This window comes from Oxyura jamaicensis, chromosome 3, assembly GCF_011077185.1.
Source record: "Oxyura jamaicensis isolate SHBP4307 breed ruddy duck chromosome 3, BPBGC_Ojam_1.0, whole genome shotgun sequence".
Classification (NCBI taxonomy): domain Eukaryota; kingdom Metazoa; phylum Chordata; class Aves; order Anseriformes; family Anatidae; genus Oxyura; species Oxyura jamaicensis.
In genome coordinates this window covers 100864153-100891688 of record NC_048895.1, presented here as the reverse complement: position 1 = coordinate 100891688, position 27536 = coordinate 100864153, and the positions used below count along the sequence as shown (strand labels likewise).

General features: G+C 38.5%; 2 long non-coding RNA genes across 2 annotated transcripts in view; one reads left to right on the top strand and one right to left on the bottom strand.

Annotated features, from left to right (window-relative positions):
* The window catches only part of LOC118164377, a 703421-nt gene that overhangs the window by 421464 nt on the left and 254421 nt on the right, over positions 1 to 27536 (top strand). The gene's annotated exons all lie outside the window — the stretch shown is intronic.
* Positions 11950 to 14516, bottom strand: LOC118164374. The gene is made up of 4 exons (XR_004749461.1): positions 14409 to 14516; positions 13436 to 13493; positions 12944 to 13055; positions 11950 to 12622 (listed from the first exon to the last, which is right to left on the bottom strand). It is a non-coding gene; the product is annotated as an uncharacterized LOC118164374 (long non-coding RNA).

Here is a 27536-nt window from a genome sequence, read left to right as displayed (position 1 = left end):
GGAGTGTTAGCAAAGAAAATGATCAAAGAACTCCTAGAGTTATACAGCAGGACATGATAAGGAGAAGAATGAGTTGGGCCAGATCTCCAAGAGTAATGAGATGCATGTTTTCTCGGGATTTTCAGTGATGATACCTCTTGCTGACATAGGTATCTTAGGATAGATCTTTTTCTACAAAGGGTCATGCTGAATAATTTCAAAAGAAATTTGACTCAAAATAGTGGATGAACTAGGAATGAGACTAAGAATTCAGAATAGTCTCTCAGATCTTAATACTGGAGAATGGAGAATGTAGGAATGTGGATTGGACTAAATCAGAGCAAGTATGATGCTGTCACCTGGCAGTTAGAAAAATCACTAGATACTCGGAGAAGTCAATTGTCAGTCCCTTCACAAGTGCACCAATGTAAAGGGTCAAGAGAACTGTCATACTGGAAGATTATTTTTTTTTTTTCTTTTCAAGATTTTTATTTTTTTCCTCAAGAAATTAATTTATATTACCTAAATAAGACAATAAAAAATGTCTTAATCTAACTGTAAGCTGAGCTTTCACACAGTGGCATGTGCCAAGAGCCTGCTCTACAGCTCATCCCAACTGAAAATTTGGTTGAAGGGCAGCAGAAATCCTTTGCCTGCTTCATCCCATAATGAATCTCCTCCATGGACAATGTGGAAAGGAGAAGATACCTTAGGCTTATACCTGGGATTTGTTCATGTACAGAAGTAGAAATCATCTCAGACACATTTGAACTGAGGAGCTGGGAAGATCTCGTGGCTCCTACAGTTCAGACAGAGTTGAAGAACTAGTGTGAAGTCTGCTAAGAAAGATCTTTTTATGTTGGACTTAGGTGTTGTTTCATAAGTCATAGCATATCTGTGCTTGTCTTTTGAGATAGGTTTAGGTTCTCTGCATTTTAATGCAGAGAACATATCTGGGCCTATTTTTTTGCCTATATAAGATGTCTGTAAGATGATAGCATTTATTTATAATGTTAGACCTTTATCCAGAACAGAGCTAGCTCATGCCAGTACCTTTCTTTTTTAACTCTCTGAGTATTTCCAGCTGGTGACACCAAATAGCCTCCATTTCCTCATGTGGAACACTCACCAGTTGTTTTACCCCCTCCTCCTTTCCTTTTTATTTTTGCTGCTGGAAGGATGTGGGTGATGATTTATAGAGCACGTCCAATTGGCTCTGTTTGTCTGTGCTGGCCTGCTTCATGCACACTGAGGTCAGTGCTGTATTTGTAGGTAACCATCCAAGGAAAACACCTCACAGCAGGCAAAAATGCTAACTAAGTAAAACAAACTCAGGAATGTGATCATCTGTTTAGCAAAGTTTTCAGCAGTCTTTTCCATTACACTAAACTTTCAGTTAGGTTCTACAAATTCAGAAGTGAACACAGCACTGAAATACCTCAGACATCTTCAGATACATAGAAGACTCGATTTGTCAAAGGGGGTTTGGGTGGGGGAACAAGGAAAGCTCCTTTTAAAAGGTGGAATAAGCATTTTACTCCAAAATGCCCATAGGAGAATAAAATAAAAATAAAAATAAAATAAAAGATTGATCATTAAAGGATATGGGTTTTATTCACATTTTAAGAGGAAAAACTATAATCACAGAACAAAATTATCCCCTGTTGCAGCATTGTTAACTGCATAGTAGGTCCCACTACTTACATGTGAGGGGATCCCCAAAAGAGAAATTCTACTGACATCAAGGGGGATTTTGATCTCATCCACAGAGCTGTGAGCTGACCTCTCTCTCATGTTTTCTGCAGTTGTAAGGTCAAAAGCATCTTTCATCATGATGCAGTGCATAGTGAGTGCAAGAATCCCACTTCTACATGAGGGCAAGATTTGATCACAACCCCTCTGTTGTGAGCATGCAGGGATGGATGCTGGGGGGCGATGGGGGGAAGGAAACAGTGGAAAGGAGTCAAGTCCTGGTCACTACTTTATTGGTGGAGCAGGCTGGCCACAGGCAGAGAAGCAGGCTGTGTTTTTCTAATGAGTAGTTTCCTTGAATGGGTATAAAAAAGAGCACATGAGAGGATAATTATGTGGAAGCTTGTGATGCACAAGCACTGCCTCATATCCACAGCACAGAGTTACTGGCCCATGTAGCAGAAAGCCAAAAATGACAGGTAGACTGCAACAGCTCCATACCCCTCTGAGTACCAAGTGGCATATGCTGAGTCCTTTACAAATTGCCTCCCCCGGCCCGGCCTGCCCCCAGCCCCTTTGGAGGAGCGCAGTCACACTGTGCCCATCTGGCAAAGCCCCGGGGCAGCTCCTCGCAGCTTGCTGCTGCAGCGGGCGCACTAATGTTTGCATTTGTGGTAATTGGCTTGTATCTGATTTCAGCTCATACAGAATGGTAGAGGGATAGCAAATTACTTGCAAGTGGTTTGTAGTCTGTGTGATTTTTTTTTTTTCTTTTTTAAGAAAACTACAGCTGCGTATATTCCTCACTGTCATCTCCACCCCCAACCCTGATTTTATACTCACTTCCAACCCGCACTTTCCTCAGCATACTTGCTAGTGAGGTAGGAAAGACGAAAACATTTTCCCACTTTTATAATAGCTCTGCTGTTCCTTGTGCAAGGACAAAAGTTTTGACAGATGAATCCATACTGGACAGACTGTGTACCATCACCTCCACTTCACTGGCCCTCAGCTGCAGTGGGCTAATTCTTAAAATCCTTAAGCAAGGCAAATTTCCTCCTAATTTGGAGACAAAACCAGAGAAACTTGATCTGATTTGTTAATGCAGTGTTTTTTTTTTTTTTTTATGGACATTTGGGGAAAATCAATCCACCAGATCCAGCTCTGCAGTTACATCAATATTATTTAGGCCCTGGCTATCACAGATGTAAACTAATCTGGTACAACCCAGAGGAGAGACCTTTTCTTTAAGGGCGACTGCAGGCCTACATAACAAAAGGAAAAGAAGGAGGAAATTGGAGAAGGAAGAAAATTGGAAAGCTACTGCCAAAGCCTCCTTTTTTTTTTTTTTTTTTTTTTTTTTTTTTTTTTTTTTTTTTGCATTAGCTAGCAGTTACAATGATGACTCTTGTTGCCCCTAAATGCATCTGTGCCCCAGAATCAGGGAGCTGCATCCTACTTTCAGGCTTTTCATACCATCGGTTCCTAGGTAGGTGGTGGGCATCTGTTGATGAACACAGGGCTTTATAGAAATGTTGCCATAATCCAATCAATTATTCTTAAACTTCATTATTTTTGGCCATAGAACTGTAGGTGCTATTGTGCTCTGTGAGACAAGTCTGTTACCATGAGATAAGAAAGACATGGATCAAATTTGCATTTTTACATGTGCAAATGAGATGTCCCCAGCTTTCCCTCCCCTTTTCTTTCTAATGCTTGTCCTTGCTTTCACAAGTCTTTTATTTTATTTTATTTTATTTTATTTTATTTATTTTATTTTATTTTAATATTTTGTATTTATTTATTTATTTTATTCTGAAATATTTCCCAGGTTAAAAGCTGTTTTTTCTCTGTAAACACCACAAAATATAACACAGTGCACTACTTTATTTGTGATGATATATTAGTTTCTATGTATTTATAAAAATAGTTATGAGACCAGAAAAAGCCTCTGCATGCTAGTGATTTTCTCCAGATTTATTGCATTTATAATACTTTTTCTACTTCAGTGGACTTCTATATCTGTGCTGAGCAGTGTGAGTGACACAGCTCCTCCTTCTTTTGCACACATGCACGTACATATGAAACCAAAAACCTGCTTTTCATTAGCATAGCCAGCACAATGGAGGCAACAGTGGAAGCAAGGAGAGAATTTGAGATTTATGGCGTCAGACATCTCATGTGAATGAATGTTCATGCCTCAGAATGAAGCAGTTGCAGATAGAAGATAAGCCTAGCACTGAAAAGAAAAGCTGCTGTTCCACATTGAGAATATACACACTTACATTGAATTCTTTTTTTTTTTTTTTTTTGGTAGCTTCTTATTTCAATCTAATTTGATACTTATGACATGAATCACAGAGCATTCCGATTCATTCACACTGTACACAGATGTGAGCACACTAAGCACATGTGGAAAGGTAAAACTTCTCTTATAGATGAAGGGAGCTTTGTCAGCATCACGGCCACAAAGTCAAGAGCTTCAGGCTAATGCACAACGCATACAGAAAGCCCAGCACACATCTTATTCTGTTTACAAAAACTGTGCAAGATAATTTGTCTCCATGACAAGAAAATATATTTTTAAACATTGAAACATTGTTTTTCTTCTTAGTTTTATTTTAATTTTAGATATTAGCTAATAACAGCACAGTATGTTTAGCAGGAATGTATGTTTTTACTATTGAAAAATGAAATATCATTAACAAATGATTTTTTTTTTTTTTTTTTTTTTCGTATTCAGCTGCAGAGTCGTTTAGAAAATCTCTGATTTCCTGCTGAGAAATTGAACCAAGGTAGAGTTCAGTCATCCAAGTACAGCATCAGGAGTCACTAATTCTTGAGATTTCTTTTTTTTTTTTCCTTTACTTGTGCTGACTTTCCCTGGAACTGCGACTAGGTTGTTTCTCCTCTTTGTTCATATATATATATTTATATATATGTATATTTTATCATACAGTGAATTGTATCCACATGCTCTGAACATCCATGTTTCATGGGTATTAAGGAATCAGATCCAGGCTGCATGCAAATGAGTCCAAGCTGATGAAATTCAATGCAATTCATTCAGGATTCAGTGGCATATCCAACATATTTGAGTTTTCCTCAATATCGGCAAAGCAGTTTTGAAGATATATGTGGTTAAATATGATTCTTAGATGAACTGTACAAGTCAGCCAATGTCCATTGTTACTGAACTAAATTAATCACTTAGGTAAATGCTCTTGTTGTATTAGAGTTAATCATTTTTAATGAAGAAACATTATTGTTTGCATCTCAAAGCTGAAGAGAGATTTGGGGAGGGGGGGGGTAATTAATAAGCTGAACTGTTGTGGGCTTAATACGCACATTAAAAATTGTCTTCTGGGCTCTTTCAAAGTTTTTGCCACTGTGGTATTCCCCTGCTGAGGCTCCTGTACTGTGTGGCGTTCAATCGGCAGCAGCCAGAGCCTTCAGAGTGGAGCATGAAGTGAGAACTAGTCTGTGAGGTGAACAAAAAAGTATGATTTTGGCATATTAGATGATATTTGAAATACTTTCAGAAAATGGTAAATTCAGCCAAAAAAAAATGTGGTTTTTATTGTCCCTTATGAATGCTCAAGCTCTCAGAATGGTTCCAGCTGGCCAAAACTCTGCTGGTTGACTTGCAGTAGAAGTGGAAGTGTCAGCTCATGGAGAAGGTGGAAGTTTGGGTCAGTTCCTTCCCTGACTGTGGTTTGGTGCATCTTCCAAACCACCATGTGCTGCAGCAAAAAATTCTTCCCCTGAAAGTTTTCTGCTGCTTATAAAACACTGAAAGGGGTTCTGAGACAAACTAAAAATACTGTGAGTATGGTTCTAACCACAAGTCACCTCCACTTGGGCTGCTTGAGTGCCAGTCCACGCATCTACAAGCTGACTGCAAGTGCCACGGCACCAAGCAAAGAGGTTAAGAATGTCCTGCTACTGCTCAGCCCTCACTAGCCCAGGGAAGAAAGTATTGCCTCAGTGGTAGGAGATGTATCTTCAAAGTTTTCTAAGAGACAATGGAACAGTTTGGAACAGTTTAACATGAACATTTAGTTTTCCAAAGCTAATATAGGGAAGGAAGTTATTCTCTGTTTTCTGTTTAGTTTGATCATCCTAGGCATTATTTCTATTTGCTTTTCTGAAAAAAAATAAAAAAAATAAAAAAAAATCTGTTGTAAGTAATCTGAAAAAAAAAAATAAAAAAAAATCTTGACTGCTAGGGGGAGGGGTAACTTAAGAAAACAGTTGGTTTGATGTATTTTTATTATTATTATTATTATTCAACAACCACAGTGAAAAATCAATTATTTACACAGCAGAGAAGGTTAGTGACCCTGACATAGATCCGGGGTTGGAGTAGAACCAGTGCAGAATATGGTGCAATTCCGTGTTAGTCTACTTTATTTAGCAAGCACCTCCTGAATCTGTGACACAGAAATAGGCAAAGTAAATTACCAGGTTCTCTTTTTATTTTATTTTATTTTATTTTAATTTTTTCTACATTGATATTTGAATGGAAAACACTGTAGAAGTGTAATACATTATTACTGCTATTATAATATTTATGTACCAGGCTCACATTAATGTATTTTACTTTGCTTTATCTCCTCAGCTTCTCTCTATAAGAACTAACACTACAAGCCTGGCAATCAGACTGGCAATAAGAAGAGATTACTGTGAACATGGAAAAAAAAAGATAATGTTCTTTTTTTTTGGTCCTTTTTACATTTTTATTACAGCTCATGTATATAGCTATAAAAGAAAGATATTCAGAAGATCTTGAACAAAGAGAGAAGGGAAAAGGAATGCCAGGAAGGAATTCACTATGTAGTGATTTCATATGGCTTTGCAATACATACATTTCATCAGAGAAAACTTATCTGAAAACTGACCATATTCTAGATGTGTAAGAAAAAGAAGATATCTTGGCTACATGGAAGAAAATTCTATACGGTGAAAAATAAAATTAAATTAAAATAAAATAAAATAAAATAAAATAAAATAAATCTGATTTATTTACAGAAAACTAAGGCATCTAAAAGATTGGGCCATCCTGAAACTTTTCCATTCCTTCTGTATAGTGAAAACATATCTTTTTACAGTTCATGATAATATTCCACTTTGATCTAATTGTATCAATCAAGATGAGAAGCTGATGATGGAGGTGAATAACCCCTCATATAGTTTGTTTAAAAGGTCTCCTCTTCCATTTCTAAATAGTGTTGAGAAATGCTATTTAGTGTTTCTAAAAATGCAAAGAGAAATAGTGTCTCTCAGCCCTCAGACATGGCCAGGGTCAAACAGAAGATGGAATTTTCTGTAGTCAAATTTCTAAACCTCTTATAACTGATAGCTTGTCCCCAAAGCCCAACACAGCTGCTCTTCAGGTGTCTCCTAGATGTTCTCAGGACTTTGACTTCCTCTGGTAGTTTTGCTACACAGATATACAAATGGACCACTTATTCTTTTAATGTTAGATTGCTTGGATAGCATAGCCTGTTCTTGCCTACATTTAGTTCTTGGAAAATAGATTTCCATGAATTTAGCTGTCACTAAACAAAGAAACGGACAGTTCTGTCATGTACCCTTTGAATAAAAAGTTACATGCATCTTCTAAAAAATAGAGTAGGGTAGAGTAGGGTAGAGTAGAGTAGAGTAGAGTAGCATAGCATAGCATAGCATAGCATAGCATAGCATAGCATAGCATAGCATAGCATAGCATAGAATAGAATAGAATAGAATAGAATAGAATAGAATAGAATAGAATAGAATAGAATAGAATAGAATAGAATAGAATAGAATAGAATAGAGGTAAAGCATGTTAAAAGGTAAAGCATGTTAATGAGGGCATTGTCCAAAAGCCTCTTAAACACTGACAGGCATAGGGCATCAACCAACTCTCTAGGAAGCCTGTTCCAGTGTTTGGCCACTGTCAGAGTAAAGAAATTTTTCCTGGTATCTTGTCTGAACCTCCCCTGGTGCAGCTTTGTGCCATACCAGGGAGCAGAGACCAGAACTCTCTTTACTTCCCCTTCTCAGGAAGCTGCAGAGAGCAGTAAGCCCACCTCTCAGCCTTCTTGTGTGACAGCCAAGGACCATTCATAAGGTTATGAGTAATCTTATACTACATAAACAAGGAAAGATTAGTCTTCTTAATATAGTAATGTTGGAGACACTGAATTGGCACCTAAAACTAAGCATTTTTTAAAGTTATCCTGTTAATGACTATCATTATTATGTTATGTTTTGTTTTATGTTATGTTATGTTTTGTTGCATGTCTTTGAAGATTTCTAATCTGCCAGTTTAAGCAAAGTAAACCATATATATATACATTATACCAAATTAACCATATATATTAAACCAAATATATATATATATACATAAATATAAACTTTTTTTTTTTTTTTTTTTTTTTTTTTTTCTGGATGCCTTCCAGGGCCTCAACTTCTTTCTACTGGTAATACAAGACAGTAACTTAATTACCTGAGAAGTATTGCTTCACTTAACACCTAAACCTGAGCTGTAAGCCAGGGACCTATTTTAGGCAGCTTGACTAAATATATGATTTCAGAGTCGTATTTAACCTTGAACCATAGATCAGTGTAAATAGTATTGAAAATTATCTTTAAGGTTTAAAAAGTGATCTTACAACATGATTTGGTTATTTTGAGCATGGATTCCCACTTTGAAAAAATGAAGCTCTGGTATTTGTAATTTGATACTTTTAGTTCTACATTATCTGTAACTGTAAATTAAAAAAGGATATTCAGTTTCAATTCTGTCTTAGACTTTAGTAATATGATGTTGCAGATAATGAGCTCTGCCAGATTTGTACTAGCTCCCTATATTTGGCTGCAGAAGTAAAAGAAATATCTCAGATTTGCATAAAAATACTCAAATAGTTATGATATTTAGGTATGACAACTAAAACTAATGGGGAAAGGCCAACCTCCTGTATCCCTAATATATATATATATATATTTTTTTTTTTTTTTTTTTTTTTTTTTCCCAAATACAAAAATATTTCTCATGGTCAGGGGAAAGAAGCATGTCAGGAGTTTAGACAGTGTATAGAGAGAATGCAGCAGAAAACTGGGAATTAAGATGACCCTGATGGCTGAAAGAGGACTGCTTTGCTCAGACAGTTTTAGGTCTGACCAGCTCCTTGGGGGTATGGTGTCCTCAGGGTGCTTAGAAAAAGGACTGAACAGACTCCTCCTCTCATTAGAGACGAAATGCACAGCATGCCACAGTAAAATGCTCTTGATTACATTTTTTAAGTAGCTTTGAGCTGATCAAATAGACAGCAATGATGGGCTCTGAAATCCCCCAGAACACCTTGCAGGCATTGGGGTATAGCTGAAAATATGGCTGAACTCTCTGCAGAGGCCATCGTAGCCAAATGAAGCCACATGTGCTGTGGCAGGAGGAGTAGAGACATAGGCAACATAGGTGTGCTTTCACACCATCTTTATCAGTGCTGGCAGGGAGATTGTGTGGGTTGCCTCTAAACAAACATGCTGAAATTCCCAACCCAAAGGCTATGTATATCACACAACACAGCCAATGCTGGCATTCACAAAATGCCTGTGGAGATCAGTGAGTTCATGGCCAAGCTGGGCATCCTCTTCCTTTGAATGTGACGACAGCACAGGCATTACAGTAGGTGGAGGAGAAAGCAGGCAGTGGATGGCTTTCCCCGCTCCCTGCAGCAATAAGCTGTGGTCTAACAGACCAGCCGGTGTCTAGCCTGGACGTTTTCCAGAGGTGGGTGGCTACCTGCTTGGGGATTGCAATGAATTCCCACAGACGTGAATGCTGCCAGTGAGAACCAGTGCCAGAGGCTGTCACAAAGTCATCTTTTGTGCTCAGCCACTGCTGAGGACAGTTTGAGCTCACCAATATGCACCAAAACAGAACAGGTATAGGATGAATGGAGAATGTGTTCGTGTGGGAACACGTTTTTGTTTTCAGAGACTAGCTCAGAGGCTGGTGATGACACCAGCTGGTACCAGTGGAGCCAGATATTGCTAACTAGCCTTTCCTACAGCCTGGAAGAAACCGTGCAGAAAAATCAAGATGGATGCTGATCAATGTTGTGACAGCATGTCAGATAAGGGGTACAGTTGTTCTACGGAAAGGGCTGGTTGCCAGTTATTGCCACAGGAGCTCTATTTAGCTCAGATATGGCCAAAGCAGTCTTTGGGAGCTGCCAAGCAGATCTGTATAGGATTGGCCTTTCTGATGTTTAAAGTTCTACTGACATCTGCTTCCTTTTCTGAGTATCCTTGAAAGTTGCTCATTTTTGACAAGGCTGAATGGTTTGACAAGCTTAAGCCACCTCTGGATTTGACAGTTAGGTATCCTTTTTCCTAGCTTACCTCAGGGTCTCCATCTTCTCCATCTGATCAAGCTTCTTAATCATCAGTCAAAATACATAAATTGATTTGTAAGTATGGCCCTCATTCACAAGGTACAGGTTTGAAGTTTCTCAGGCAGACGGGAGAATTGAAGTTTCCTACATTTCAAGAGTGTGCTCACTACTGTATAAAGTGGTGGATTCCTCTCTGGAAATAAATTGCAAGTCCTACACTTCATTTGAAAGAAACGGTCAACTGCACTAAATGGAGAATGAATCCTGAGAGGAAAGGTGTGCTTTTTGCTTGAAATCTGAAGGGATAAGACAAATTCTAGTGCTTAAGTTTTGGCTTTATGAATTTTTCTTTGAGGTGTCTGATTTTTCTCATGCATTGCCTAGGAGCCAAGGCTTTCAGCCAGGGCTGCAGATTCAGCCATCAGGGCTGCCATTTGTCAGCTGAGTGCCACAGATCTTTAGATCTTTATTTGATCTGGGTCTTAGTCTGAGTCTTATATTCATGAAACTTGAATTAACTGATTGATATAGCAATCTCCATTTAATCATTCACACTAAGGTATTTTGGGTCTCCTGATATTTCATTAAGCTGAGAACAGGAAATAACTGTTACTGTGATAGGGTGATACAAGTAATAACTGGTGATAGATGTTGACTTTAATAGCAATGATAGGCTAGGCTGTAAATTAATGATCTGTGTTGAGCAAGGAACTGAGCCTTGTCCACAGCCATAACTGAGTCTGTCTTAAGTACATTTGTATATTTATAGCTTGTACATAAAGTAATATGGACAAATTTCCAATAATAATAATAATAATAATTTGTATTTATTAAAGTCAAAGAGAAAGGCTGCAGAATATTTTCTCTAGGTGATCAGTTGTTACAACATAATAAAACCAGAAAGAAGGAAAGCTTTTCAAATTACTTTCAGAAATTTTGGAGACACTAATTGTATTTTTTGAGTATTTGAAATGACAATATTGATGCATAATGTTGTCAGTATCAAACTGCTCAGGGTATGTATGGATTGTAAACTCTTGATTTTTTATCTGTACCTATAATGATTATAGACAGAGTTGGAACTACACATGCAAATTCACAAAAGACATAGGAGCATCTACAAAGAGCTCACTTACTTCTTTCGTTATAGAATGAAACTTGTATCTGTTGCCTCCATGCAAATAGATTTAGTGTCCACATTCTACTTTTATGTAACTGCTTATTTTAGATTCACTTACTGTTATGCAGTCCTGTAGTTGGCATATATTTTCTCTCGTAACTGAAGAACAGATCTTTCTCGAATATATTTTTCCCTAGTCTCCAGTTTTAATTTGAGAAAAACAACTGTAAACCTATTGAAATTATCCAGCAATTATTTTCATTGGGCTTGTTTGAAAATTGCTTGGTTTAGCTACTACAACAAGATCTGCTATCATGAGAACAGAAACATGTTTTCTGAGGCATGTTTTTTGACAAGGTAGGTACAGTATCAGCCCACTGCAATCGCTGCCCATTTTCTGTAGTTCCTGGAAGCAAGCAGATGTGGCTTCTCAGAGCTGAAAAATATGTCTGCCTGATTGCACTTTGTTTCTGTAAAAGCTGGGGCTCCCAAGCCAGCAGCAGCTGTGAGACCCTCTTGTCCTGGGGGGAGCAGTCCCATAGTGGCATGGTCACCCTGCTCAGGCATTTAGCTCAGGCAACAGCAGTCCAAAAGCCTCCATTTGGTGATGGCATTTTGCCTTCTGGTCTGTGAGGGTCTGCTCAAAAGCCCTAACTACCAGGCTGGGGGGGGGGGGGGGGAGCTGAGCCCCACTGGTTGTTGCCCCCACAGCTGGAGATAGGGCTGCTCAAGCTGACTTGAGGCATCTCAGAGAGGCAGCAGATACTGAACTGTAATAGCTCAGTCTGACATAAAACTGGAATTTTTTGCTACCCAGGGAGTTAATAGAGCCTTGTACCAACCACAGACATCAGACCTTTTCTGAGGGGAATAGCTATGCCTCCCTCCTCAGTTCCTCTGAGCTCTTTGGTAGTCTGCTTCTTGCTGAGTTTAGCGTCATACCACATTATCCAGAGCACTGCATGTACACGTATGGAGCCAGGTTTTTCGGCTGCTTTACATCCTACATGCTTGCTTACACCAGGCAAGATGGGTGAGGAATATTCCTTTTCTGTTTTGATAGTGTTTAAATTCTACAGTAATATAAATGAGTACACAAGACTGTGGGGAATGGCAAATCCATTTTTTATTCTTTCAACACATGCATGGTACGTTCACAGAAATTAGTTTCACTGGAAATTCACACAATACCTTTTTTTTTTTTTTTTTTTTTTTTAAATCATTAACAGTAAAATATCATAAGCAGTTTCTTGAGGAATTCAGGGTTTACCAAAGCTCCTTTGAAAAATGGCAAAGTAGTTTTGAATTTTAGACCTGCAATTAGCTTCACAGATCAGTCATAAGGATGATTTACACAAGAACTGAGAACAGAGATTTCTCAAGTATTGTTGGATGAATGGGTTCTTAGCCTGAAAAGTCAGTCCCTCAAATTCTGTATTTTGAATATCTAAAAGGTAAAGATACAAATTAGAGTATTAATATAATATTTAGAAGAATGTATTAATCAATCAATAGGGAGAAGCAAAAATACTTCCTTACACAAGGCAAAATTTAAAGCTAGGTATTACAGTCCTTATGAAGATGTAAGAGTCATTTCCCCCCAGCCTCCACCCTGTTTTTTACCCTCAAAACTATTTCAAATTAAACTTAAAACAGAACTGAAAGGAACTAAAATCAAAAAGCAACCAAAAGGTTTAAATCCCCCTGTTCACTCAGTTATTGCCTTCATAAATCAAAACTAGACAGCAAATGAATTGGCTGTACTTACCTTGTTTATTTGCCATGCAGTTATGGGGCCACAGCAAAGCAAAACAAGATGATCATTGTTTCAACCAGACCTGGAGCTGTTAGGCTTATCCCCCACTGCCTGTTCTAGTTTTCTGGTCAGAATAGAAAAAGCAAGAAGCAACGTGTTATTTGGCTGCTGCTTTATTTCCCCTCACTCTTAAATCCCTAATTGACTTGACTGTGATGTAAAGGGATTCAGTTTTGTCATGGCTGTTTTTGGAGAAAGTCACATAGCAAATGGCACCCTTGCTGAAAAGGGTAAATGCCATGGAAATCACAGTTGTTTTAAGAGCCAGAACTCTCAGGTATTTTTGGAGTGTAATGTATTTTTAGACATTTTCAGTACAAATAATAAAAGCTGAACTAGCAATAGGTACTGTTTTGCCTTCTAGGACCTTTTTATGACTGCTACATAATGGTTGCTTGACACTTAAAGCCGAAATGAAAGATGGCACAGGCAAGTTAAACATACAGGCAGATAAGATGAATTGCCCTGCCAGAGTGTTCCTCTTCATCATTCCCAAACATCTCTGCAATTAAAAAAAGAAAAAAAAAAGTTTACTTACATGAATAAATAATAATAATAATTATTATTATTATTAAAAAAAAAAAAAAAAAAAAAAAAACAGAGACCTTCCAATGACACCATGAAAAACTCTAGTTTTTCTTATGGCTCCACTTCTCCTTATCCACCTTCATGAGCCCTCAAAGTTTACTGAGCTCTTATTGCAAGATCAGGACCTCTGATGAGTTGTACTTTCCAATTGCTAGCACCAGTACTTCTTTCTTTTTCTGTATTTGGGTTTCAGAAACATATGGATGGTTTTACTCTGCCATCTGTAAGACCCTCATGAATAATAGTCCCTTATTGTCATAGCTGCCAACTTGCACAGAAAAATTTCCAAGTGTCAAATTGTGGCCACTAATGTAAACAAACTGAAGAATACAGACTCCTCCCCATGCCTTGGCAACCCTCAAAAAAAAAAAAAAAAAAAAAGCTGCCTCAGTTGCTCTCCTTTCATGATTACATTTTGTTGAGGTTGTGTTTCAAAGAAAATATAATAATATAAAGTAAATAAATAAAAAATGAGCAGCACCAAAAATTGCTCTGAGAACCCCTGAAGGGGGACCATGAACCCTCTATATCATGCATTGTGTGATGTCATTAGGAAGGGAAAGTGTAATTTTCATAGTAGGGCATCCTTCAGCAGTGAAAGGTATTGAAGAATTGTGAGAGGCACAGGACAATGTTGCTATTTACTTATTCTTGAAGTACAAAGTTAGAATGACATTTCACGAGTAGGTATTCCACGTTTAGGATACAGTAAATAATACCATTGACTTGAATGGATTTGTTGTGGATTTTCAGGTAGTTTAAGTGAAAACACATTTTTCCTTAAATATTAAAACATGCTCATTAAAACTGTTTTTTACTGTGTTTATACCTCTCCCTGTAGCAATGCCACACTGTGATGTGTCTTTTTTCTCTCAAATAGCCAAACGACCCTGAAAAAGCAGAAAGCATTTTTACTGTTCAAAACTCCATTATGCCTGAAAAAGGAAAAATAAACAATACTAAAGAAAAAAACCTTCCCTCTGCATTCAATCACCATGATGAGAGAAAATGCACATTTTTGTAATCAAAGCTGTACAAAGCCTTCAAGTTCTGTGACATGCGGATGGCAACAGATTACTGGGTCAGTTCACATGATATGTGTTGATATTACTCAGTGAGATATTGTGCAAACATGTTTTCCTAAATATTTCCCCTGCTTGGTGTTTTTCAGTGGGGTACCTGCCTATTTTCACCTGGTAGGAATTACTGTAAAAAAGGAGCAAAACTTGCATCATCTGGAGTCTGCAGCTGGGAACAGACATCCTCTTCTGGATCCAGCTGCACAAGTGGTAGATGTTACTTTTGTGTGCGGTACGATTAGCTGAGCTTGCTCAGATCACCCGTGGAAGCTGCAGGATCTAAACCCATCAATTTTGCCTCAAACAGATTAAAGAACACTAATACCAACTGCTCTGCCAGCAAACCCGTGGGGGTGAAAACTCTGGCAGGCAGAAAGTGAAGAGCAACTGGAAGGTACTGGGGACAGGAAATCTCTTTCCCTGGCAGGGCTGGACCTAGAGGAAGGTGCCTGCCAGCAAACTGAACAGTTCTAGAGAAGCTGAGCAACTCCGTGGTGTCAGCAGCAGGAGCTATCTGGTGCTGCCTCACTCTCCTTGTACGGACAGACTTGGAGCAGAACAGTCTTGTTCATTCCCGGTCTGAGACAATACCCATTCAAATAGATGGAAACATTCCCACTAACACAGGCACACTGAACAGCCTTTGGCTACTCCTCTAAGACTGTTGACAAGGGCCAGTAGTGACTGTGGGATCTGTGGTTAAAGCTGAAATCGTTTCCCTGATTTCACTGGGGAAAGAAGCAGGGAACAGGGTCCAGCTGGTGCTGGAAGCAGTTCTGGGCCCTTCAGGTTTGGATGAGGTGTTTCCCTTTACTCCTTGGGGAGAGAACTCCTCCGGGTGATGCACAGCAGCTGTGGTCCTCTCGAACCCTGCTGAGTGGCTGGCACCGGCTGGGGGAGGCAGCCCGTAATCACTAACACCTGACATGCGCTAGGCTTTGTTTCTGACTTGGAGGTGAAATGCGATGCAATTACCAAATCTGGTTCAAATTATAACTCAGCTTGGGCACAATCTGCAAACTGCAGTCCTTTTTGCTAGGCATTTGTCCGTGACAACTAAAAAGGCTTAAATGAAGTTGCTGCATTGAAGCAAGCCTGGCAACTGCCTGGGAAAATGCTGCAGTAAGGACAGCCTGCCACCTCCACCCAAAAACCATGTGGCAAGGCAGAGATCAGCCAGGGGCTTGGTGGGGAGAAACATCCTTCCCATCATCCCTTCCATGTGGCAGGACCTGAAGTTGTCTCCCACATGGGAGCAAAACCTAGCCCTAAGAGAAGATTTGGGGCTGGCTCCTCTGTCTGCAGCAGCAAGGCTGGGGGAAAGCAGCCTCCCCTCCTCTTTCAAACCATCAGGTTTCTCTGCTTTCCCTCTCTGGTTGCTGGTAAAGTACAGTCACAACCCATGGGGTGAGCATCTGTAGCTCCCATCCCTGGGGCCACCATAGAGACATGCTGGACCCTCTGGTGGGGAGGTGAGATGAGAAAACAGCAATGCATTAGCAGCTTCCTCTAAGCAAAATCCCTGAATTCCCAGCAGCATTTGCAAATCCTGCCAGAAGCTGAGGCATGGTGCAAGTGCTGAAGGGTGTTTATTCCCCACTGCCACCCCATTAGCTGCTGTCTGCGGGTACCATTTTGGGGAGGTACCCCTGGCTTCTGCTGCTCCTTGATGGAGAGGCACAGAGGCACAGTGGTGCTGGAGCAGTAACTCTCTCTGCAGCAGAGGCTCTTCTGCTATTGATTTCTACCCATTCAGCCCTGCTGTGGTATATAAAGTAGGCTTAGCATGAGCAGTTTGCACCAGGGCTAGATTTATTCTCAGTGAGCATAGTTGTGCCTGACATTAGAAACACATCTCATGCAGAATCTCATTTTTAACATCCGCTATAACATGCTTTATTGCAGCACATTCAGCATAGGAAAGGAGGATTTGGGAAACAAACAAAAAAAATCACCCAAAATGTTACACCAGCTTTTAATGTAGGATAACCTGCAAAACCAGAGCTCACCATATGCTAAAAGTATCATGTATTTCTTATACCTGTGGGAAAGATTTTTCTCTTATACATGAAATGGACTGTATTACAAACAGCTTGTTAAATGTGTGACAGATCGGCTTGAAACGATGGTTCTTGTACTCTGCAGGCCTGCACATTTGCTAATAAACTGACTATATACACAAACAGTCTGTTCCAGGGTTTAAGCTCCTATTACGCTGGTTCATGTTTCAACATGCAGCCACTCTGTAGTTTGTGTTTTCAGCAGAACAAGTAAGTGGATGCATATGCATTACAATTCCAGACATCATTCCATACCAGATGTGGTGCCTTTATTTTTAGTACTGCAGGAGTGTCTGCTGACCCTCTCTCACCCCATGTCTAATGAAAGATTGACTGCTCTGGGTTTTCTTATGGTGAATTATATATTAGAGGACAGTGGATTTAAAAATTAATTCAAGATTAATTTAGGGATGACTGCACATGGAATTATTTGGCCAACAGATGAAAAATGAAAATTTCACTACAAAGAAAAAAAAAATTGTAGAAGTGTCAAATTTTAATCCAATTTTCTATAAAGAATGATCATGTTCTGAGACCCTTCTGAAGACTACGATTAATCATTCAGAGTGATACCCCTTTTCCACTTGCTGTGCAAGCTCCCTTCTGAGCCAAAGCACCATCCATGCTCCTCTGAAGCTGGGATTCATGTGCTCAGTCAGTAAAATAAATTAGCACTGTACCAAATGGCTCCAAATTCAGGAAAGCACAATGGCTGAAGCACACACTTAGGTGAAAGGAGACACAGCTATTGCATGGACTAAAAGAGGAAAAAAAAAAAAAAAATGTAGTATCATTGCTAGCCAGATTTACAGCTTCTATGAAGGCTTGTTACTTTTTAGGCAAATGAGAAATGCATCAAAAGCCAGAAAATGGATCTCTTTCATTTGAGGCTCTGTTAAATTTTAATGGCAGTGTTGGATATAATACAGACACCCCTGCTTCACTAAATCAAAAAATAAAACAACACAAAACAAACAAACAAACAAACAAACAAAACACACTAAATTTTGCCTTATACATTTAACAATTGTGGGATTTTTATATTAAATAAAATAAGAAGAGAAGGCTAATGAAAAGCAGGCTACAAAGACGGATGCTTTGAGCTCACCTTACTGAGTAAGGAAACAAATACTGCATAAACGGAATAAATAATTCCCTTTTACTAGTAAAATATATTGGTGTAAATAAGACTGCACTACATAAAACCCTCCTCTTGTGATTTCAATGATATAGCTCCGTGCTTATTCTCTTTCAGTCTAAGTATTTTAATATTACAGATTTTTTATTGTTTGTAGTTATTCTTCCTGAACACAACGTGCTTGAAAAGAGGAAAGGAGAGAAAACGCACTCTGTTCTTTAACTGTCACAATGATCTCCAGAAATAATTTTTCTGAATTCTCATACCCATAGTTGTTTTTGGTTTTGTTTTCTTTGTTTTTAATGGTTGTTAAAAGTCAGCAAGGTCTATTTTTCAAAGTGATGAATGAACTGTACAGAATGAAGCCTTACGCAAATGAAACCATAAACTGAAAGAACTGAATAAAATTGAATGCTCTTTCAATTGTGGAACAGAGAAAACCTAAAGGCCTTGCTGCAACATACAAATTGTACCAAACAGATAGAATACGTTAAGGAGAAATTAACTGGGCAGCCATGGATGCAGCATAAAAATTACATCAAATCAAGGGTTGCAGCCTGCAGGAGTGGAGCAGCTAATCTGCATAAGCTCTCCCAGCCTCCCTGTCCATTTTGAACCTCTCTTGGCTTGTTACCTTATTATAGAGGAAAACATTTAAAAAAAGACTCCTGCAGGCTGGCTGATTTCTTGCTGAATCAGCCAGCTTGCCACGGAATTGATTTCTACATCTTCCACCTCATGAAAGCTAGAAAATGTTTTTTAATTGAACATGTCCTTAATTTGCAGGACATGCTGGGGCAGAAGAGAAAAGACTGAGAAAGGCAACAAATGCATCCTGTATTCATATAACATAACAATAATGAGGCCTTTTGTATGTTGGAAATGGATGGTTATTTAATGTGTTATTTACCAGAAGGTAACGTCATGTATGTATGCAACAGAAGCATAAATGCTGTAGCATTTAATTCTGAAAAATAAATGGAATCTAATGTGGGGGGAGGTATTGAATAAGAATGTGCTTTAAGTATAAGGTGAGTAAGAATAAGACCCTGTTTTTCCCTTGATCTGACACCTATGACACTGGAAATTGTTTTAACAATAAGATCACTAGGTTTCAAACAATTCTACTGAGATTCAAATACACATAGTTTCATTGTACTAGAAGGAGAAAGGCAATTTTACTAATTTATTTTTAATGGATACTTTCCTCCTCACAATAACGATTATATTTATAGCAAAATAATAATAATAATAAAGAAAAAAAAAAAGGTCTTGTTTGAGTTTTTAAGTTAGAAATACACCAAAATATTTTCTTTGGCTACACAAGATGTATAGTAAGTCTGTTATTGATAGCCATGTAACAGTTGTGTGGAAATCAAGAGTTTTCCTATATATCCAAAGCAATTTATACTGGGAAAGCTGGTCTCTCATAGAGTTAGCCCAAAGTTAGTGTAAATTTTAACCAAGAAGTCCTACACTTTAGTTTTATTACTACCAAAATTAACATCTTCAATTTATTTATTTATTTATTTAATTTTTAAAGTTTATGATTCTTGGTTGAAAGTGTAGGTACTTATTCAGGAATCTAATGACCTTTGCAAATTACTCTGGAAAAATAATAATAATAATAATAAAAATGAGTAAGTGGTCAATTCTAGAAAATTAACAGTTACCACATCTTAAATGCTTTGAGATGTAACATCATCTACCTAGACTAGCTCAGGGCAAGGAGCCAGGAGTTCCCAAGCTTTATTCCAGCCCCATCTACCAGCTCACTGTGTAACCCTGGGAAAGTTTGCAGCTTGGGGGATAATGATTACTGAGCTGCTGCCTCATTGACCTAAATGTTTGTATTCCTTCCTTTCCTTTTCAGTTCTTATTCCAATCCATAAGTTTATGAGGCAAGGACAGTACCTGACTTCATAAGCAAGTGTTCTGGGAAGGCTATAAATCTCCAGGCTTCAGGGCATAAGCCAGTCTGCAATTCTAAACAAGGGAAACTTAGCTTGCAGGCATATTATCTGTAAACTGCCAGCTGTAGTGTTTCTTTGTCTGAAGCAGCTGGTACTGACCACTCTTGGAGATAGGGTACTAGGAAAGATGGATCACTGGTTTGATCCAGTATGGCAATTCCCAGGCTCTTCTACAGTGCTAATTATACTACTGGCAGTCAATAACAATAATAAGATTACCAAGAGGAATTTAACTAATGAGATCATATAAAGAATTAAAATTTGGTGGGGAAGTGAAGGTCACCATATTGCCAGATGTCCAAAACATATTGAATCAAAAGAGTATTTTTTGTTGTTGTTTTTCTTTTTCCTGTGGCAATTCTAACTACAGATTTTCAAACCTACTTTCAGAGCCTTATAAAAATTTTAGTGAGATCATTCCTTGCATAAAGCTTGAGAAGGAATGTGACATATAATTAATGGAAGTGAGGGAGAAGTGGGAGGAAGAAGTATAAAGTTTGTGAAAGTTTGCATGGTGGAAATGTGCAGACTGGGAAGCAATGGATGACACTGAGTTACATGAGAAGCCACAAATGGGGAGGCAGAAGAAAGAGGAAACTTTGCTTCACTGTCCTCGGAGTACATTATACAGTGTGTTTTCCAACAACAGAGTCTGGGAATTAAAATGATGCCAACAGTTAGCAGCCAACATCTGAGAGCTGTGAAGCAGCATTCCCTCTGACAGGAATGGACATTTGGAAGCTGTGAGCACTGGAAAGATTAAAGCTTTGATAAGGGGCAGTGGCTCTTGGTTTGCTTCACTTTCTTAATAAATTCTGTTGGTGGAAAGGATAGAGAATCCTAACTCTGCTGGAGCTGCAGCAGTCCATAGGTTAGAGTACTGTGATCCCAGATGGCTGAAGCAATGCCAGCTGGTAGCACTTGGACAAAGAGTTCTGTCTGATGAAACACAGCCTGACAGCTGGTATCGGATGCTGGAGAACTGTGTTTCAGTGGACGTGTTGCTATTGGAGTCATGACAGAAATTTCAAGATGGGAAAAAAAATAAATAAATTTGAGAAACATGAATAGAGGATCTCATCTGCATTGAAAGGAGAGCTCAGCTATGCTTTGCTGATGTTGCCAGCTGAGAAGTTGGCATGACATTTCTAAGGACCTGTTTACACTACCAAATAGTAGGAACTTAATAAGATTTCTTGTTCAGATGAACCACTAGCAGGTTCCAAAAACAAGCATAGACTTGAGGCCATTAGCTCGTTTACTAAATGCTGGATCCAATTACATTATATTTTGGCAATGGTCTCTTACTTGCTTTCAGTTGTAGTGCTGAAGGGACAAAAAATCAAGAATCAAACTATAAAGATTTACAAATTAAAAGCCCATATTTTAGACTGCACCTAAAGATTGACCAGGACAGCAGGGAGCAATGTCATAAAGGGACTGCCCTGCTTGGGGCCACAGCTGCATTTTGCAGCAGCTGAATTTTGGACATCCATCAGATGTAGGCTTGAGTTTCTGGGTTAGGTATCAAGTATAAGCTTGCCATCTGGGCTTTCTGAATAGCTAGTGGAGGGAGTAAAAATAGACTGGGATAGGTGGTATGAATTGTAGTTAGCAGATGCCAAATGCCCTCCTTTGTATATGGAAAGAGGTTATAAATGCCCATCTCAGTGCAGATGTTGCTAGTGTTTGGTTAGTTAAAGTCTGATCAGGTCAAACCCACTGTGTTTAAAGACATTAAAACATTAAAGACATTTAAAGACATACTTTCTTGGCACAATTTTTTTAATCTAGGTTAGGTGTGTCCCCCCTCATCACATCATTATGGTGACTCCAGTTTGCTAATTCTTTCCTTGCATTGTAGGAAAACCAGTATCTTCCTTAGGATTGAGAATTTAGTGGTCATTCTGAGAACTGAGATTTCAGTGCCCTTCTGTGGATTAGCTCTAAATGTCAAGCAAATAGGTTTGAGGAAGTCTTAGAGCAGATTAAAAGGCTCCACTCCTTCACTCCAGGTGTCCCTCTCCAAGTGGTACAAGGGGATGAGGTGATAGTCACCGAGTTACTGAAGGCTCAGAGCTCTCTGCTGCTCCTTCCCTCTCAAACAATTTTCCTGCTCTGGTGTAGGGTCTCCCAGTGGGTCTCCCAGTCCTTCAGGAAAACCTTCTGCTGTGTGGGCTCCTCTCCAAAGACCACAAATGCAGCCAAAAGCCTGCTCCAGCACGGGCTCTCCATGGGCTGTGGCTTGCTTCAGGTTATCTCCACCTGATGCACCGTGGGGATCTCCATGGGCTGCAGTGGGTACCTGCTCTGCCATGGAACTCCTCCTGCTCCACCTCCTCTTCCTCTGGCCTTGGGTTTCCCTGTCATGTTTCTCACTCGTTTTTGTTCTGTCCTCCTCTGCCTCTCCAGCATTTTCTGTCATTTCTTAAATCTGCCTCTCTGGAGGTGCCACCAACTTGGCTGATGGGCTCAGCTCTGCCCTGAGGTGGGGTAGCAGGAGCTGGCTGGAGCTGGTTGGAACCAGCTCTATCCAGTATGAAGCAGCCCCAGCTTCTCCTCACAGAGGCCATGACTACAGGGCCCTACTGCCAACACCCAGGCACCTATACCCAATGGAAAGGCCTTCCCTTAGAAAATTTGAATACCTATTTCAACATTTTTCACAATTTTCCATTCTAAACATTTTTCTAACTTATTCGTTCTCTACTTTTTCATCTTCATCCAATGAGGAGGCTAAATAGCCTCAAAACTAAATGGTGGAGAACTCGTGGCACACAAAGAAAGGGGGAATGCAGAAAAATTACAAAATTAAAGCCCTAAAACAGAACCCATTATATTTTACACTTTTGCCTATAAATAAATAAATAAGCAAACCAATAAATACCAATATATTGTGTCCAGATCTGCCTGGAAAGGGGGCAGGGAGCATGGCACTCTGGAGGTGCATTATTAGAGAGAAGAGCAGACTGCAAGCAAACCAATAAATAAACATTTCCCAGAAAGGAATCTATATTTAAAAAAAAAAATATTAAAAGTTGTTTTCAAACTCTTATTAAAAAGGAATCAGTAAACCAGCTTTACAAAACAAAATAATAGATGATGCTGAGGAACCTTTCATTTCCTTCTTTAAGTGTGTCATCAGACCGAAAGGGCAACCTCATTCTTCTTTCAGAGCTCTAAGGACACAGATGTTTAATTTTCTCTGTTAGTGTATAAAAGCAATGAGATGGTGTCCAGGAGCTAATTTTAGAAAGAAAACACTTAAAAAACTTGCTCTCTCCTTTTTTTTTTTTTTTTTTTTTCTCTATATTTAGTAATAGTCAATAATCAATGCTATTTCTTCCAACGAAAATTATTTAATGGCTTAGAGCCATCAAGTTGTAACTTGTTCAGTATGTTGCATATGTTTCCCCTTTCCCCTATCCTTCTCACTGTTTGTCACATACACTCACTGTGTAATGGTTCACATTAAAAGGAGAAATAGAGGTCAGGATGTAGATTACTTGTACAACAGTTTATTAAAATCCTAATTTTCATTGGTGCTTTTAAAGGCTGACTCAAGTAGAATAAAGAACACTGCTCTTTTTAAACTTTTGTTCATTTAAAGGAATGAAATATTTATTACTTTTGTTACTGAACAGAGTTTGTACACTGGATTTTCATTTTTTTTCCACTTTTTTTTTTTTTTTTTCTAGAGAAATATGTTTATTTTTTATTATTTATTTATTTTTTAAAAAATCTTATTTTTCTATTTTTGTTAATGACAGGGACTAGATGGGAACCCTCATGTTACACTATACAATTTTATCAGCCCAGAACCCTAGCTTGAGAAAGCAGTAACAAAAACCTGAGGTTTCAACACAGTAAATTTGTACTTAGCAGAGCTCCTATATTCAGTGCAATTAAAAGAACCATCGTTTTTCTTGCCACTGCTTGGTGGTGGGCATCAAGCTGCCACTTGGAGAGGTGCCAACAGCACACATTATTGACTACCCTTCCAGCAGATACACGCTTTACCAAAGCATGGGATTGAATGAAGTGAAAATGGAAGTGAAAGCTGAGCAGAGGAAGAGAAATCAGTATTCACCTTTGGCATTGCTTAGTGGCTCAGCAGTGAAAGGTGGGAAGGACCCGGGAGACCCAGGAGTGTCCAGATCTGCCTGGAAAGGGGGCAGGGAGCATGGCACTCTGGAGGTGCATTATTAGAGAAAAGAGCAGACTGCAAGCAGCAGCAGGAAATTCAGCTTGAGGAGATTTATGAGCAGTGGTGTCCAGAAACCCAGTGAGGAGCCTCTTGAACTGTGGAGCTGTGTTAGGAGAAGCTTATTCCCTCCCTCTTCCCCAGCGTGGGCACACTGGGCAGGTGCTAGCATCTTCTGATGTTTCGCCTTGATTTATTTATTTGATGAGAAATAATGAAAGGGATGATCCTCAAGAGTCCTTGGAGATTCCATTAACTCTGCAAATTGAGCATATTGATAAGTTGGTGATTATTTTGAAATGAGCTAGAGAAAGGAAAAATGCTTGTAGAAAGGGCCTGTTTAATGCACAGAGATTTTTAAGTGTAGGTAATATTTCAAGTGTATCAAAATACAGTAAAAAGACCAGGGGTTAATTATACTGGCATGATAGCTGGAACCACATTATTATAATTCTCTTGGAAAGCACTATGGAGCATATGGACTGAATGAGGGGCCTATGTGTGCATAATAAGTTCTGTATGGGGATAAGGTGAAGGAGCAAGAGCTCTCCTGTGTGTAAGAGGCACTAAATAAGGGGAAGAAAATGATTTAACTACTTGATGGACTAACTTTATACATAGCAACACATTCAAGGTGCCCTATCCTACAAGCAGTAACATACATTCACTCACTGCCATTATTCATTTTAATTTCATACAGCAAATTCTTCTACAAATAGTCTACAGAGCATATGCTAGAGAGTTTGTTGTTCATAGACATGCTCATATTGTATTGGAAACTCATCATTTTGTGCTGTGTAGAACTGTTAAACATTTGCATTATGAGTTTGTTTCCCTGCTTCTGCATTTTTCCTCTGTTATTTCTGAATAGATTTTGGTGTTTCTTATTCTCGAGTGACTGGAGCTTTTGTGCAGGGATCCAGTCACCTTTTAGAGGTCTTAGATCATCTCCATATTTATGATGGAGAGCAAGAGAAGACAAAAGACTTCTTTGAAGATACTCCTCAGTTCCAAAAGGTTCTGCTAGTGGTTTTAAAGGGTGGGTGTTACCCCACCTACTTAAAACCAGCTGTAATTGTCTAACAATTAGGTTGTCTCATCTGAAATAATCGCCTACTTTCTCCCAACTAAGTTTTAGATGCCTATTTTTGGATGGGTTGAATTTTTCTGTGCCATTTTTGTCTATTACTTACAGAAAAAGCTTAAACATCAATTTTAGAATAGGAAACTATTGTTTTTATTATTTTTTTATTTTAGACTGCTAAAGAAAGTTGTAATGAATCCACCCCAAAAACTCTAACTTCCATTCAGTATGATTTGTGCTGAGCAGCAAAGGAACTTTACTTCATGAAAAAAAGTATGCTACTAATAAATAGTAAATCACTCAGGAGATAAGAAAAATAGACCAGTTCTATAGGTGAGGCTCTGAACTAGAATCCAGTTCTGCTTTTACTTCAATGCACCTAAAAATGTTTAAATCTTACAGGGGTGGGATCATATAATATCCTATGATGTGAGATACCGCAAAAGTATGGATTTAAAATAACTAAGGCCACCTGGATTATTTATTTATTTATTTTCATATAGAGTGACTGGCTTTGCTTCCCTTATATTGTTTCAGCAGAATTGTTGCATGCACTAACTAATTAAAACAAGGTGTTGGAAGGCAATAAAGACAAAGTATTCATTGAAATTATTCATTGAACTTTGCCAAAATAATTTTATACATTTCTTTTAGAATTTATAATACATTTGTTATTGTATTACTACTTTAATGTCTGTATTTGTTTTCACCTCCAACAAACTGAGAATACCAATGTTAGTACTCGAACTGATAAAATTCTTTATTTTCAGCATTTCTATTATAAATTAGAAAGAAAGACAAATAGTTTAGAAACCAAAAGGTGGTACAAAAACTCACTGTAAAGTTATCTCTTCTAGGGATTTTTTAGTAATACCTACCAGGTAGTAATACCTACCTGGACTCGACTTAATCATCTGTTAAAAAAAAAAAAAAAAAAAAAAGAGCAATTTAAGTTGTTCATGAGTGTATGACATAGAGGAGCCATTTTCAGAAGTTTTCATCAGAGTTCCATTTCAGTATATGATTCTAACAGCCTTGAAAATGACATTTTACTTTCCAGATTATGGAGTGCACATTAATTTCTATGTTTCTCCCCAAAATCAGTCACAATACAGACAGTATATATTCCTTAAAAAGTGTTCTTTAGCAGAAAGAAAAATAACAATCACCCCTTGATAGAAGACTTTCAAGAGCAAGGAACTGAAAGTGTTCCTCCAAATTCAGTTCTGTCTCTTGCTGAGATAGCAGAAGAGCAGAAGATAAGGCATAGAGAGAATATTTAACAACATTTAAATGTTTACAAACGTTGAAAATTTACAAACGTTGAAAAGGCAATCAATGACCTAAAAGTTGTTGTCTTGGTATCAGCAGTTATAAAAATCATCATTATTTTGTGTAAAGAGACCGTTACACTTAGAGTTATAGTTACTGCATCATATCAGTACTGAAATGCGATGTCTGCTAGAAATACTATAATGAATCCAGCAACAGATGGGCAAATAAACTAGGGACTGGAAAATAAAGGGGTAAATAAGCTCAACCTGTTAGGTTAGATGAAAAGAAGGATGAAAAGTAACTTGATCACAGTGTATATGTACTTATGCTTAGAAACTGAAAATAATTAGGCAGGGGCATTTCAGCCTTACTGACAAATGTATATTTATCTAACCTCAACTTTCAGCCAGTGTCTGGAAGCTGTTCTTTTTGTAAGTCTGAAACTTTCCAGTGATTGGAAGCTGAAGTTAAACAAATTCAGTCTTGAAATAAGAGATTTCTTAAGAGAGAAAGCAATTAAAGATCACAATGTGCCGTTGCTTCACATGAAATCGGTGAACTCATCATTAGTTTAAATGCTGTTTTAAAACAGGGACATATTAATCCAGCTTCTGAAAGGAATTGTATAGATTTCGTGGAATGTTTAAAAGAAAGGACTGGCATATCTATTTGCTACAGGCTCACTAATGGATTCCTTGTTATTGCTAGGATACATGGCATTAATGGAAACTTTAGTCTGTCCTGTTCTTCTGCAATGCTTTCATCTTACACAAGTTCTCAAGCTTGAGTAGATAGAGGAGAGAATGAAACTCGGTGGCATCAGAGTTTTGAAGATAGAGTGCATCCCTCTGGACTTGCATACAGTGAAGTCGCGGATCACTGAGAGGTTTGCAACAACTTTCCATGAAATCCCTTTTTTCCTGAGTCTTTGCACAAGCCACATAGTACACAGCTCCAACAGGCCCACCGTTGGTGATGTTGTCAGATGTCCCCTGGACCTTTGAGGTAGAGATGCATTCTGGGTGCCATGTTTGTCCCAGGCTTACATGTAATTAGTAGAGCTACCTTTCTTCTTTGCCCTGTTCACTGACAGTCATCACATTGGTGCCCAGCCAGAAGCACACACTTTTGCGCATCAGTGGGA